The 16,420-nt window shown below is 46.6% G+C and overlaps 1 protein-coding gene across 5 annotated transcripts in view; it reads right to left on the bottom strand.

The window, feature by feature from the left end:
* Positions 1-16,420, bottom strand: part of RREB1 (ras responsive element binding protein 1) — a 173,227-nt gene that overhangs the window by 93,708 nt on the left and 63,099 nt on the right. The window contains exon 1 of one of the 5 annotated variants that reach the window (XM_059937863.1): positions 7,171-7,189. The exons of the other annotated variants lie outside the window; for them this stretch is intronic. The gene's annotated coding sequence lies outside the window, so the exon portion shown is untranslated. Of the gene's footprint in view, positions 1-7,170; positions 7,190-16,420 lie in introns of those variants that run through there. 5 annotated transcript variants of the gene reach the window in all.

The following is a 16,420-nucleotide window of genomic DNA, read 5'->3' as shown; positions in this document are numbered from 1 at the left end:
GCCTGCACGCCACAATTACTGAGGCTACGCGCTAGAGCTCGCGAGCCACAACTACTGAAGCCCGTGAGCCACAACTACTGAGCCTGCGCGCTAGAGCCCGCAAGCCACAGCTACTGAAGCCCACGCGCCTAGAGCCCGTGCTCCACAACAAGAGAAGCCACCGCAGTGAGAAGCCTGCGCACCGCAACGATGAGTAGCCCCCGCTCGCCGCAACTAGAGAAAGCCTGTGCGCTGCAACAAAGACCCAACGCCGCCAAAAATAAATAAATAAATTAATTAATTAATTAAAAAAAAGAATTGGGGAGAGAGAATTTAAAAATATGTAATAGAATCACATAGGTCCTTTTGGTCTATGGAGCAAAGAGCACTTCTCAGGAGGGCCCTCTGTGAGAAGGACTTCAATTGAGTAGGATCTACAACGTCTCTCAAAGGTGGGGGGATTTCTTGCTAGAATTCTCCCTAGCCCTTTCTACAGAGGGCAGGAGAACAAACCCCTTGTGAACACACACACACACACACACACACACACACACTTTAAAACTCATCTCCGAAGGAGCTCAGTGGCTCTCTGCTCCCCAATTAGCAGCGGCAGAGCTAAGCTGGAGATGAAGGGCCCTGCTGCCCTGGCCTTCTCAAGTTCCTAGGCCCTTGAGCGCCTCATTCTCTGGGTGTGTCACATTCCACCTCTTGAGGTACTTCCACGTGGCCAAAAAGAAAAAAAAAAAAGGTGAACACTCAGGTAATGCATTTGGTCACATATTATAATTCAGCTGTAAAACCAGAGTTAAACTAATTAAAAAGGCCCCAACACTAATTTCTCTAATATGTTTTATAGCTATTTGGCAACTGCTGGGTTTTATTGGTGAGTTCATTTTTTTTTTCTTTTTTCATTTCTTTCAGGAGACATGAAAAAGTCATTATAAAAAAAAAAAAGAAAACCTGAAAATTTAAACATCTCTATTTTTAAAAAAAAATCTCATGCCATACTACCTTGAAGACACTGGGGAGAACAATAAAGTCTCCATGTATACCCTAAGACAGGGTTACTTCTCTACTGTTCATAAGGAGCTAACCCTGGGGAACCTTCTCTTAGGATAACAGGAATAACGTGCAATCAGATAATAGGTGGATCCATTACTAATCACAGAGCTAAAGAAAGCTGGCAGGGCATCCTGCTAGTACCCTCCTGCAAGGCCCCTGAAAACTCCCTACTGTTCAGCCAGTTAGGGAATGTACACATTATAGCTGGCTCATAATGTATCTGCACACCAGAATTGCTGTGTGTACATCTGCAAGAGAGACATAATAGGAACGTCCACATTTAGAAGATGAAAGCCATAGAAAAAGCAATCTCATGTGATTTTTGCAGTCTAACTTGCTCAGTTTATTTCTTCCATAATCATGTTCCTAATGAGAGAATCAAGCTATAAGTAAAGTCCTAGGAGTTTATAACCATGATGCTTTTTATACAGCCAAAAGGCCCTTTCCATTGCTTATACCCAAAGAGGCCTGTGGTGAAACAGACCACCACAGTGGCGGTGACTTCTTTCTACCCACTGTCCACGTGTCCTGGACTCACGCGAGAGCGTCACAGGATGGTTCTCTCCACCCGGCAGCCCCACGGCCACCGTGTAGGCACAAGACTGCAGCGCCCTCACTCCTGCCACGTCCTCCACCTTGCGCCAAGTATTAAATCTCAGGCCATACAAATGTCACGTCCCCGTGGCGTGCAACTTTTATGCAGACCTAAGGCTACGACCAAAACCAGTTCTTGGCTACATGACTGCCGAGCCGGCACATCCCACGCACTCAGCAGCTAGCTCTCTCCGTGGACTCCTCAGCACACAGACTGCCCGCGCTGCTGCTCGGGGGCTGGTCTGCAGATCATATGACAGCCGGAATCCCTCGGACACAAGCAGGCATTGTCCACTTTTCCTTGAAATCTCAAAATCCTGGATAAGACCAGCAATCAAGTAACACTTAAATCCTCCAACAACCTTAAATCAATTGACCAAATTCTTCTCTTTGGGTCTCAACTCCCCCTTTACAAATAAAGCGATGATGTCCAATAAAAGCCATTTTCGTCAGCTTTTAAAGCAGACCCACAGCACTTACTTTAAATAAAAGGTTAGGATTACGTGATTGGGGGAAAGCATTTAAACAAACAACGAACGTTACGGACGGAGCTGCTAATAACTGCCCCACAATTTCTGTGGTGCCTTTAGAGTGCTCTGGGGGTGTCAGAGCATTAACTGAACGCTCCCTTCCTTCTTCACGGCTGGCCTCCAGACCCACAGATGACTCACGGAGGCTGAGCTCCGGGCAGCCAGCAGCTGCTCAAACCCGGGCCTGGATGCTTCCCTCCCTACTCCTCCAGCCCCAACATCCCAACCTCTCAACAGGTGTCCCAGAGGCCAGCCCACCGTGGATGCCATAAGCACATCATCTCAACCGAGCCGAGCCGAGCAAGGAGCTGCAGGTCCTCACAGGCCATGACACAGAAGGAGACCAAGCCCTTCCACCCTCCACCGTGCCCCTTCCCTCCAGCAAGCCCTCTCTGCGCTGTCCACACTCCAAAAAGCCAGCACGAGACCCGCTCCTTGCTTCCTGGGAAGTAGTAGGTTTTATTACTTTTCCATCTGCTGTGAGCGTCTAACATCCAGAGAACTAATTCTTATTTCTCACGTGCAATTCATATAGATTTCCCTTCCCTGACAGAGTCACAAACATCTAACCATAAGAGAATGCGTTCCACCTTCAGCATGGCAATCAGGAGGTATATAGTTTCCATGGATACCCAGAAGACCAAATTTCAAAACTAATTACATTTTCAAAAGGAACAATTTCTCTTAGTAAAAAACAAACAAACAAACAAACAAAACCAAAACACAAAACCTATTTGATTCAGGAGCAGGAAAGTCTGTACCAACCATTTTATTTGTTAACTATGCATTACAGCAAATCTAAGCGCACAAAAACCTTAAATTTAATACTATCAGAAGCTAGTATGTATTTAAAATACGTGTATGAGTATGATTATTAAAACTTAGGCCTAGCAATGCTCTATGCTTAAGCAGATAAAATTAAAATTTTACAGCTTGCGAATTTTAGTAGCTTGAGAACTACTAGTATGTATTAGCTACCCTGGGAAGTTTTCAACTCTGGGATTTCCATGAAAATGTCCAAAAATAGTTAATGATGCCAAGGGAGATTTTTGGTGTTCCACCACAGAGTGCCGCAGGGGTCTCCATCTGTAAAATGGAGCTACTGAGAATACAATTAACAAGAAACCTAAAAATATACAATCATCTCTGCCAAGTGAGCACATTTAATTTTTCAAGTTAGGATGAGCCCTCCTGCCAAAGAAGCCACACGGACGCTCCTCCAGGTGACATATTCAATTCTGGGCACAGACATGAACTGTGGAAGAATACAGACTAAAACAAAGGCAAACTCATAAAAACAGGCCAAGTGACCTCTGAAGTCCCTTCCAGCTCTAAATCCTATGGTTCTTAGAATAAGCCTATAGTTGGGATGAGGGGGGGAAAAAAAAAACACTCCTTCCTTCCATTTGTCATTTGATGGCTTACGATTAAATTTTTTTAATATTTAAGTTTTCTGAGGCCTCCCTTACACTCGCTCCTTTTCTACAGAGACTCCATCTCCCAGGGTATCTATGACTTCTATGGTACCCACCAGATAAAGGGTCTTCTCTAGCCCCTGCTTTAAAAACTCCATGACAGGACTTCCCTGGTGGTACCGTGGTTAAGAATCCACCTGCCAATGCAGGGGACACGGGTTCGATCCCTGGTCCGGGAAGATCCCACATGCCGCAGAGCAACTAAGCCCGTGCGCCCCAACTACTGAGCCTGCGCTCTAGAGCCTGTGTGCGGCAACTACTGAGCCTGCGAGCCATAACTACTGAAGCCCACGTGCCTAGAGCCCGTGCTCCGCAACAAGGGAAGCCACCGCAATGAGAAGCCCGCGCACTGCAGCAAAGAGTAGCCCCCGCTCAGCGCAGCAACGAAGACCCAACGCAGCCAAAAAAGCAAAAAACAAAAAAACCTCCATGACATTCTGTGTATTATTTCAGTGAAAAATATGAAAGAACAATTCACATTAGGAATACAGAAAAACAACCCTCGTACCCTCGTGATGGTATTTGGACACCATTTGAACCTGTTAATGCCTCACTTTCTTCTCCTGCAAATCCGGTCAAAATAAATAATATTTTGGTATGTATCTGTACCCACTGGAAGTTTGATTCTAATGCTTCACGTTAACTCATAAAGCAGCTGCACATCACTGAGGAGAGCTGTGGAGGAAGTATCGAGAAGTTATAAAACTCCTGGGTGTAAATCACTATAAAGTATCTTTCTAACTTGCCCATCTCCTTAAGCAGAGCATGGTGAATCAACATATGATTAATCTAACCTTTTTGGGCGATGACTCAGGATCACTACAGTGAACAACTATTACACAAGGTGCCTTCGGAAACTAGTGTCATAACCCTCCCCCTTCAGTTTTGCTCCTATGCCACACGGGCCTCAGTCAGCCATGCTTTTTTTTTTAGCTGAAATTTTTATTCCAGAGACGCACTGAGAGCATGTGGATATACATGCAGTTGTAAGAAACAACACAGAAGGCCCCTCTGTTCAGGCTGTTTGCGTTCTCCTGTCTCATCCCCGGACATCCCTTCTTGCTGTTCTCAGAGCATCTCCTTCTGATGGCTTTTCTCCACCCTCAACCACCAACTTTGGCCTCTAATTTCTTGTGGACTGGAAAATGGGAGACGAGGTGGTCAGGGCCGTATCTACAGTGAGAATAAATAGTGCTAAAGTGTGGGCCCAAGGACCATCATGAATCAAGGGTAAGAGTGTTAGCACCGCGACTTCCTCCACCTGCCCGGCTTCCGAAAGCTTTATTTTTTTGCATTCCCCCTCCGCCACCCCGGTGGTTCTCCCTCACTCCCAGGCTAAAGATTCTGGACCTCAGAATGCCAAATAAGTGACCTCCACAGAAGTGATATATTACTTTTGAGTCAACTGAATACTAGCTAAGCAACTGCTGTTTCCATAACTGGTAATTGGTACTCTGGCAGTACCCTGTGTCTTACCCTGAACATTATCTACCAAGCACTGTTAATAGCCTGAAATGAAAACACAGAGCCTAAAAAAAATTTCAATTTTTTTTTTTGCTGGACTCACTGATATTTTTAAGGAAGTTTTAAGTTTGTACTACTTGGAACAATTCAATTATATAAGTTAAAGGAGTAAAGTTCTAAAAAAGATACGAAAAAGAGCATAACGAATGTGTTTCAGAGACTTCAGTAAATAGGAAAACTGTCACTTTGTTCTTCTACTGCATTAGGAACTTCTCAAACAAAGAGGCTTGATGGAGGCAGACAGAAAGGGGCTTATCAGCTTAAGAAACGGGAAGGATGGTACAATTAACTGTCACACGGTCAGATATAATTCACTCTGACGAGGCCAATGAGAGACAACAAGGCAGTGAAGGTCCCCATCTTGTCTCTTTACATAATACCCAAACACCCCAGCGTGGCAAACCACCTTTTCTTTAAGGGTTATCCATACATGTGGCCCAAGAAGAAAAGCAATAGCCTTTGGAGGGAGGGGGGGAAGGAAGGACAAGAAAATAGGAGAAGGAAAAGGAAGAGGTCGCTTATCTGCACCACAAATGCCTCCGCTGCTCACTCACTCCAAGCTGAGGTGCTGTTATCCTAGGTATTCCAGGGGAAAAAGAAGAAAAAACAAAAAACAACTGCATTTCTTTCTCAGTACAGTCTCGTCTCCGCTCCACAGAGCCAGCCCTGCCCAGGGGAAAGCGGCGGCGCTCAGCCCCGCGGACTCCGAGCTGATGCTCTGCCCTGGCAAGGCGAAGGTGAAGTGTTGTAAACGCACGAGGTCGGCCCAGGGAGGATGCGGCGGAGGAAACGCGAAAGCAACTTCTCCACCGGCCACCGACAGCACAGGCTACGGGGCAGCGCTCACGCTCACAGGGTTAAAAGATGCTCCCAAACAAGCAGTCGAGAACCCCGGGGACCATAAAATGCGAAACGCGTGTGGTGTGAGAGGTACTAAGAAAAACAAGGGTTCTATTCTAAAACAGATGTACAAAGAGAATTCGGCCTCTCCTCACGTGAGGATACAGTTTCTTGAGTTTTCACAGTGCCAGACACACTAGGATCAGAAACATGCTTCAAACAGTGTAAAGATGGAAAGAAAAAAAAGCCTCCTGCCTCCTCCCTCCAAAAAAGAAAAAAGCAAGCAGCGACACACCAGAAATAGCCTGAGCCTGCTTCTAAGCACGGGGCTCTGTGCATCAGGAGAGGCTTCCCTGCAGTGCGTGTTATAGCGAGCTCCAGCGTGACTATATATGGTATGTTTACGGAGGGATTAGACACAAACACCACGCAGAACTTACGTCAGACCAGAGCTGGCTTTTAAAGAGCTCAGTTTCTCCGAGTTGACGGCCACAAGACACCCCTAAGTCCGAGCAAACTGCAGATGCTTTGCAAAGCAACATCTCATGACTTACGGGCACGCGGAGCGCAGGGGCTGCCCCTCGCTGCCCTCCACATCCCCATCCCGACCTCGCCTCCTCCTCTCCCCACCGTCCACCTCCCCCCCGCCCCCCCCACGCAGGCCGTCCACCCTGCAGTCCCGCAGAGGCATCAATGCACACTCAAGAATGTCTCTGTTGAATGGGGCCTATGTTACATGACTAAGGGCACAGACATGGATTTCTCCAGAAACAGCTGGCGAGGCTGAGGCCTCTTGCACAGGCTCCTCATTGCCACAAAGTATTTTCATCACATCAAATGTCCTGCCAGAGAGAGGGAAAGCCAGACACTGAAGTGGGGAGGGGGCGGGGGAGCAGGGGATAATGTGAAGATGTTTGAAAGTCCTGGGAGAGGAGCGGGGGAACAGAGGAGGTCAGAGGGAGAGAGCGGGAGGGACAGAGAGAGGGAGAGGGACAGAGAGAGAGGGAGAGAGCGGGAGGGACAGAGAGAGGGAGAGAGGGAGAGAGGGAGAGAGGGAGAGAGGGAGAGAGGGAGGGAGAGAGAGAGAGAGAGAGGGAGAGGGAAAGAGAGAGAGGAGAGGAGGAGAAGGGGGAGGCTTCATCACTGGTTTAACAGTCTTGCCCAACCTGTTCTGCGGTGCGCTCTGTTAACTCCTTTCTAGCAAATGGATGCGTACAGCAGCCCTTTCTTGCTTCTTCTTCCCCCCACGGCCAGGCTGCAGCTGAAGGCAGCCTTGCAGAGAAAAGTCCCAAAGAAAAAGGCTAAACCCATTCCCGACTGGACTCAAACCCATAATTTGTATCCTGCAGCAGGAGACCTTCGCTGCCAGCTCCCAGGGCGTCTTCTCCACCAACTTCCCAGCCCTCTCCATCTCCTAACTCTCCTCCTCCCCTCGGAAATATGGAAATCGAGGTTGGGTCCTGAACGCAGCTAAGTGGAGGTGAGGGTGAGGGAGGCCCAGTTTTTACCCTCCGGAACAAAGTACTACGGGAGAAGGAAGCAAAAGGTGGTTTTTCCTCTTGCTGTTTTTTGCTTGATATTAGGCACTTACGGGGTTAACAGACAGCCTGCAGACCAGAAATTTACCTGCTTAGCAACAGAAGCATCAACTAAGCCACACTGGTTGTTCTGACACAGGAAAAGCAGTTTCTACCTGGTGAAAATACCTGGTGATGTTTCAGTTGCCATTTTAAGCAACACACATATTAATCACATGAGAAGGGCAGTAAAGCAACCACGGTTAAAGGGAGAAAAAGTCCAGAGAGTTTACCCAGCTTAAAGGGGCAGATCAAAACCAAGCATGAAAACGCTGGACCGAGTAAGGAAAACATGCTCTACAAGTTAACAGCAGACTCCAAGGTAGAAAACTGCTCTCGGAAACCCTGAAACCGGGGCTCACTTGCCCCCTAACTTGTTTGCAGCTGCTTAGTCTTTACGTCGACCTCAAGGACTCTTCAGGTAGTGGGAGACAATCCTCACAAAAAGACAGATTTTCCCCCTCTGAATGGTGAGATGAAAAGGAAAGCATGAATCTCACAAACGATTACACTTTCTTCCTTAAACATACCTGTATGTCTCAAAATGCAAGTGCAACCCGGGGCCTCCCTATCTTCTTTGAAAGACGAGTGAATACAATCCTTGAAACCTAAATATCTACTTTAAAATTCAACTACAGAGAGCTTCTTCATTTTCAGCAAATGGCTGTTTCATTTTTGGAAGCTCCAGGATGCCAGGGTTTGTAGAGTTGGTTGCTGTAGGATGTTTACTGCTGTTTTAACAGAAATGTGTCTCCTTAGCCAGAGCAAGGCCTAAAAGCAATTAGAACTAACAATTTGGTCCAGTTGTTGAATATGTAAAGCACAGTAGAAAAATATGTTAATACATTCTTTCACCTAAAATGCAATTAAATAAAACGTAAAGGAGAAATAATGCCAATGCATGCATACAAAACACATAAATAATTACAAGGGCAAAGAATGAGAGAAACAAAACAGAAGTGAAATTCTGAACACTACTGGTATCATTTGGGGATGGAACCCCGTTTCAAGAAACAATGATAAACAGTCATTTCTAATGATAATATTCAAATATTCTAGAAAACCACATTGTACTTTTAACGGCTTCCCTTAAAATCTAAACTGAAAAAGATACTGGATGACAAAGAGATTTTGTGTAAAGCTGAGGAGATGTAATGATCTAGGAAAAAACCCAACTTTCTAACTTCGACCCAGTTTAAAATAAAATTTCAAAGGCACATGATTCTACAATATTGTAAAAAAAAAAAAAAAAAAAACAAGAGAGAGAAAGCACATATGCAAAAACCAAGCCACAAAACTAATCTCCTCCTTTAATAAAGTAAAATACTTGCACTTATATTCAGAACCTCTATACTAACAGTTGGAGCAAATTAAGCCTTATTTCTGAAACTTATATTTGAAAAATGTAAGCTGGCTCAAAGAAACTAGTGTGGACAAAATGGTGGTATTTAAAGCAAAAATCTGGCCTATGCAGAAGCAAAGAAGAAGAAAAAAAAAAAAAAAGGAAAAGGGGGAAAAAAGGCCGCAGTGATGCACTCTGGTTGCAGGCAGAGTGGGCTGCAAGGCCAGTTGTATCTAACAGTTGTGCACGGGACGACAAATGGTGCATTCATAAGCTGCAACAGCAGAGGCTGTTCAGAGGCTGTAAAGTCTGCGCTCGAAATGATGAGCGGCCGCCTCTCCTGTTGTTTCACAGTCAAGGAGTGCAAAAAAAGATGGATTCAGTTAGAGGCACAGGCTGTCCCCTCAGCTGCGGCAAAATGGTGAGCAAGAGGGTCTAGATAAAGAGGCCCAAGTACCATTTACCCTCTTCTAACAAGAGCTGGGCCCGATGATAACTGAGTAAACACCTCTACAGAAGATAACACGGCAAGAGCGGTGGGGGGTGGCGGAGGCCCGGCAGAAACCAGAACGGACATCTTCTCCCGCCCTTTCTAAAGAAATTATTCAGCATCCCTAAATCCACAGCCTCCGACCAAGGGATTAAACGTCAGTAGCTTTATTACCTGTGTGTGACATTACCTCTCCGCAGCCTTAACAAAAGAAACATCTGGTCCCAGTTATTCGGCATCCCTGATAATTCTGTCAAAGCGCCAATTTCTTAAAAAATTAATTAGTGGCATTTACACCTGCCAGAGCAGACGGCCTATCAGGGGTCTAGCACAGGTACCACACTATCTCGCTTAACAGGAAACTCAGGGTTGCAACAGAGAAGCATCGGATAGGAGAATTTCAAGGTTTATGTGCCATTTCCTAACTCTAAGAAAAAAAAAATCCCAGTGGCTCAAATGTATTCATTTGTCTCATCAGACATAAATGTACAAGTAACCTGTTTATAAATACAATTTTGAAAGCTGATTATTAGGGGTGTTCATTAAAATCACCCTGGACGCTTTTTCGAACGGACAAGCCCCAGCCTCAACAGACCTACTGAACCTGAATCCCCCGGTCTTAAGAATCACTGGATGCTGCAGCCCAGCGAAGAGTGATCACCCAAGAAGGCACACCAAAAACGAGACAAGTCACAGGGCGCAGGGCTCACCGGAAGTGCTCTGGGTACTGAGCTGCTCATGGGGACGGACGAGGGCTCCGGGTGGGTGAACCAGCCTCATGATGGCACAGGGGTGCAGGCAGGGACCACCTGCACGCCCCGGTGCTAGTTCGGGGCAGGCCTGCGGGGACACAGGGCACACTCGGCAGGGCCCTGGTGGCAGGCGGCCTTCAGGCCCCAGGAGCAAGGCCCAGCGCTCCCACAGGCCCTGCCGTCCCCTCACCGGGTCGGGGGCGGGGGGGGGGGGGCCTGAAGCGCAGCACGTGGAGCCGGCGCCCGGCGCAATGGGCTCATCGCTACTACGACCACGTGGACCACGGAGGGGCCCGGGGACAGAGGCCCGCGGTCTGCCGCCGCCGCCACTGCTGGGGGGGGGGGGCGGATTTAAAACCTGAGGCCACGGTGGCTTGTTTGGTTCCGTGGTGCCCCTCGGCCTCCATCCGCAGAACGCGGGTCACATGGGAAAGAGGCAACAGCCGCCCAACACTGCGGAAGAGGACAGAAAGGACCAGGCGCCGCACTGCCCCGGGCGTCCCGTCACACAGAAGCTGCCCCTGTCCTTCCTCCTGCACTCATGCCTTCCCCGAACCGGGCTGCGTCCCCTCCTCCTCCTCCTCCCCGGCCGCCTCCTCCTCGGCCTCCATCCTCCTCCTCGGCCTCCATCCTCCTCCTCGGCCTCCTCCTCCAAAAGGCTCTGCCGACACTTTTTCAGCCACACGCTGTTCTCATTAAAACGGCCATCAGATAAGCCAAACCTTTTAACGTGGACTCCTTCTGGGCAACAACTACCAGACGCGAGTGGGCACGCTCACGCCCATGCAAAGCTTCGGGAAACAAGTGGTCACAGGCTAAATGGCCTCAAGCGAACACCAGGGGGAAAAATAAGAGGGAGCACTTCCCTCGGGGCGCACATGTGTTCAAGTCTCTACCTGAGAGGAACCCATTTCTAAAAAACGAACTCAATTACTAGACGGGCTCTTCGAAGGCCTCCGGCCGCCCACGAGGTTGCCGCCCGGCCGCCGCGGCCCGAGGAAAGCGCGTCAAGGTCTTCGTGGAAGCGACGCCGGCGCGGCCCACGGGAAGGCGGCCGAGCCCCGCCCCCCCCGTCCCGCCCCCGCCGGCCGGCCGGCCAATCGGCGCCCACCGCCCTGACTGACGGCCCCGCCGCCCGCTCACGGGGCGGCCCCGCGCGGGCGCCGAGGTGGGCGGACGGCGCGGAGGCCCGGGCTGGACCAGCGCCCCGCGACCCCGCCGTCCGGCCGTCGACCGCCCGCTTCCCACTGGCCGCCGCGACGTGACGGGCACGGGCGAGTCCCGGGACGACGGCCGCCGCGCGCTCTGCTGTGCGAACGCACTTCAGCTTAGACGGTCCCAGTGCACGAAGGCTCCGCGGCCCGAGGAGGGCCGGCTGCCCGGCGGCCCGGCCGCCTTCCGCCGCGTCCTCCCAGGCCCCTCCCCGGCCCGGCCGCCTGGAGCCCAGAACCGAAATCCATCCAGACAGCCTCGATTCGGTCGGTGCCTCCCTCCGGGAAGGAGACACGACCCTCGGGCGCGCTCCGCAGCCCCACCCTCCGTGTCTGCCACGGATGCCTAGGGGGCAGCCTGCGATGAAGGGCAGGAAGAGGGTAGTTCTTACTGTCTCTGTAGTTTTTAAAACGTGCAGATCCTTTTGACTGAAAAGAAGGACAAGCCACATTCCTATTTTCGGAAAGAAGACACAGGCGAAAGTTTTAGAATATTACATGATTTCCGAGACGAGCACGTTTACTCTATATTTGGCGATATTTCATCTAGCAGACTTCACTGTGCTAACTCCGGAAATGAAATTAGTGCTCAGAGGGCAATCCCAAACAATCTCTGAGAAACGAAAATAAAAGGAAATCCCTATAATATCAGATCGTCAGAATTATCACGATATATGTTATAGTACTTCTTTGCTGGGACCTTGAGAACCTTTCATCCTAGAAGGCAGTCCTGAAAAAATTATTTCTTAAGGAAAGGCAAGAAAAAGCAGTGTTTTAAAATCACTTGTCTTGCCATTCGGAGCATCTGAAGAAATCTCTTTTAACCCCAGGACAGAGAAAGGCCAGACCAAGTGGCCTTGTCTTAGGCCCACAAAACCGAAGAGAGGATATTGAAAGTGTGAAACTTGACCCTAAATTCTCAATAATTAAAAAAAATTCAACATCCATGTGACCTTGGACTCTCTCATTTTCATCTGTCTCTTGCAGTACACTCTCTTTGCTAGCCATTCAGCACACTGCAAGCCCTGATAAAAGTAGTTAATGTTTACTGAAACCTGGGCATGAACTGTACTAAACCTGATAGGAGTGAAAAGGCAAAGTTCTGTTAACAGCATCCATGCACAATAAAAAAAAAATTTTTTTTAATTAAAAAAGAGGGGGTGGAGGACCAGGAAAAGAGGAATCTTTTTTTTTCTTTCTAATTTGAACTTAAAAATCTCTCACTGATGAATACATCAATTATACATCCCCCAAAGAGGCTTTTTATCTTTGTTGTTATCTTTCTGGAAAATTTTCAACACAAATATAGTTCGATCATTTAAGATTTTTCTTAATTTTTCTTTATAGACCTTAAGACTGAAACCAATCTTTATATCTCTTGTTCTCTGTCTTTTTTGGAAGGCCCAGGTACATGATCAGTAACCAGTTTTAATGATACTGCTCTCAAACTTTATTCATTTGAATAGCTGCTTACAAGTTACAGCTAAAGAACTGGAGTTCATGCAAAAATAAGTTTAACATTTCAATGGATATCATCTAAAATATTTTTTCTTCCCTTGACTTTTTAACTTTTTCAAATGTAAAAACAGTTAATTTCAGTCTGATCAGATCTTTAAGTCTAACATTTCTTATACCATTACCTTCACTCTAAGTATATTGTTGTGGATCGGAACTTACTGATATTTTTAACTTACTGATAATCTATCTTTTCCTCCCATTTCCACACTATCCCTTTTTCTCCCATTACCTCCGTTAAAATAATATTTCAACTTACACACATACACACAGACTGTATCCTGAACAGGATGCTCTCAGGTGTTTAAAGCCAACTTTCTCTCTCCCCATCCCCCCTTGCTTAAAGGGCAGCAATAGAACCAGTCACCTTGGAAACAAACATCACCCAGTGTTTGCAGAACAAACAATGGTACCTTTTCAGCCAGTACCAGGCAGGCAGGCCAAGGGGCAGCCTAGCAATTCTGGGCCATACAGGAGTGTTAACATATTGCATTCATTCAGTGCACGAAAAAGTAGTTCAGTACTGAAAATGAAGCGTTTGAACCTCTCAAACGTGTGAACCTTTGGCTAGAAACCACAGTCAAAGCCAGGGAGGTTGAAAAGTCCAATAAGGCTACCCATAGTCAGAAGAAAATCTTTTCATTATTTTTGGAATTGTTTTTACATACCTCATGAATAAGGTAAATTACACTCTTGTCACTGAGAATTACCTTCTCTGGCAACTAGGAAGAAGTTGCTTAAAATCTTAAAAAAAAAAAAAAAAAAAAAAAAGCATGTTTTATCTAATTACTCTTACAAAACCATCATGTCATTTTTAAAAATATGCCACTAAATACTGGTTCCTAAAACATGTATATTGCTTGGCACCTGAACCCTCATGAATTTCTAGTACTGATAAAGAAATCTGACTTTAAGCTAGAAAATTAATTATCAATTTTTTAAACAGTGCCAAACATACATGAATCTATAAGGGCTCTAGATAATAACACACCACTTTTTGACCTTGGATAACAACAATTACTAAACTGGCATTTATTAAAGACTTACAAGGGCTAATCACTTGGGGTAGCTCAAGTGTGAGAGGAGATTCTGTTGTTACCGTTTTTAAAAAGCTCAACTGGATGGTTAATTTAAAAGAACACACACAAGTGTTCTTCAGATCCTTCAGAATGAAAATTTTAAATGTTAAATGTAATTAGCAATTTCCTCCTTATTCTGGGTGTGTGCCGAAGTTTTCCTTCCCACCAATTAAAAGAGAAGGCTGGGCCCAACTGAATTATTTGGACAGGAGTTTGATGTCAGTTAAATACCACAGTAACTGGCATTTTCTGTCACCTCCAGACTGAGGGACAAATGCCTAATTAACATGGACCAACATGCAGCTTAAACTGGAAAAGTGCCTGTCCTTTTTCTTTCTTTTCTTTTTTCTCAGATTTAGGTCTTTAACATCGTTGAGTTAAAGTGCACAATGCCATCTGACTGAGGTGTAAAAGTCTAATTAACTAATAATGCTTTTTCTGCAGCGACAGTAAATCAGTTAACATTATTAATCTTCCTGACTGGGCCTGAGGGAGGGAGGGAGCCTTTTGAAAGGGAGCTGAACGGTTAGACTGGATGCCCTTGAAAATGAAAAGGAACCCTGCGAGGGATGACTGATAATCCTAAAAATCGACTGAGAAATACTTTAAAATACCACCGCTGGGCGTAGCACAAGGCCATCCTCTGAAAACTGGAGCTGCGGCTCCAGGGCAGGGAGAGGAAGAGGAGGAGTTTTCTCCCATCCTTTCCTTCCAGGACCACAGAGAGCAGAACTGGAGGCTTGCACTCCCTTCTCTGATACTGCACCTTTCCAAATCACTGTTTTTTTTTTAGTAGACCAAACAAAAAGTACTACCTAGAGTAGCTCGGGTAAACCAGTCCTACACTTTGACCAGTTCAGGCTAGTTTCAATTGATCAGGAAAACAACTAACTTAGCATTTGGCTGCTTAGCTTTAGCTGCCTTCGTTTTACTGCCTATTCAATACTCTAAAAATGTGCATGCGTGTCATACTCATGTCAGCAAACCATAAATGTACCGCATGAATGCCAGCCTCTGAAGAGGAAAAGCCAACAGCCAGACAACAACTTCCGAACCACAGCCTGGTCTGAACCGAAACAATGGCAGTGACTGCCGTCCACCTTTCCACCCTCTGATCTGGATTCCCCCTCCCTGCACCCCATTCCAGAAGGCGGCTCCTTCCCCCGGGGCCCAGGGGACTGGGGAGGCAGTCTCTCAGCACCCCCCTGTTCCGGCCGCCTCCCAGGCCTTCTCTGGAAAGCCAGGGACAGGACGAGTCAGCCCTGAGCTTCGGGGAAGGACTCCCAGTGCCAAGCCACTCCTGTCCCCAGATCCAGAGGCGCAGGGAGACCCAGGGCGATGACCCCAGCCACACGCAGCTTCCTCCACGTTCTCAAAGAACATCTCAAAGAGGCAGAGTCAGGAAGAAAAAGAAGGAGGCCCAGGTGCCAGGGTGGCTTTACCTTCTCCCCTCCTCAGTATTTCTATCAAGTTTCTGTTTCACTGTCCCCTCTCCTAAAGAGTAGGTGAAGTGATGCACACCTTTTAATGAAATTCTGTGGGAAACACAACAGATCTGATTAACAATGTGCTTTTTACAAGCCACCTGATAATAAAGCACTCATGAAAGCATCAAGGTTCAGAACTCAATCCATTTTGAACTAAGATATTTATGCTTTAATAGATTTAAATATCTTTAGAGAGTGTTAGTCATTACTTTGTGCACCATTATGCCTAAAAGTCATCTTTTCTCCTGTTCAAAAAGGAAGGTAAGTTCAGAGAAAACTTTACTTACGTATTCCTAAGTTTAGTATGTACTCATAACCCCCTCCTCAAATAACATCTCTTACAAAAAGCTTGGTTATTTACTATTATCTCCATGTTGCCTGGTCACTGGGACCAGCCACTGACGGGGGGGAAAACCCCAGCTGACTAAAAAATTCTTCAAGATAAACTAAACTAAAATCCTTAAGAAAGAATTTATAACTCACTTCTATTTTTTTCAAAAAGATAATTACTAACTTCTATAAAACAAAGGCAAGATTTCAGAAAGATAATTACTAACTTCTGTAAAACAAAGGCAAGAGAAGGCGCTGATGGACTCCCCTTTCAAATCAAACCTCTCTTAGAATCAGAATCGTGAAACTGCTTTGGAATTCTTGAAATGATGTTTGGAGGGTTTTTGCCCCTGGACACCTCTGTGAGGTCATCATCCATCAAAAGTGACCATCGCCCTCCGTAGATACTTGGGAGACTCATCGCGGTTGAGTGCTGGTCCCACTGTACGGATGGCCACAGCCCTGGAACTGAGGTCAGCTGACTGTAATCACACTCTCACCAGGTCCGCTTCATGGAAGTTAATTCTTCCACATCAGGCCCAGCTGATATGGGCTTACTGTGCACCCTGTTTTGCTAAGAGACTGTTGAAGATTTTCTAAAGCAATTTGGAAAGGCTATAGAAGCTTGAAATA

This window comes from Balaenoptera ricei, chromosome 11, assembly GCF_028023285.1.
Source record: "Balaenoptera ricei isolate mBalRic1 chromosome 11, mBalRic1.hap2, whole genome shotgun sequence".
NCBI classification, from domain to species: Eukaryota; Metazoa; Chordata; class Mammalia; order Artiodactyla; family Balaenopteridae; genus Balaenoptera; species Balaenoptera ricei.
The sequence above is the reverse complement of the archived record's forward strand: the minus strand, read 5'-3'. Positions and strand labels throughout refer to the sequence as shown.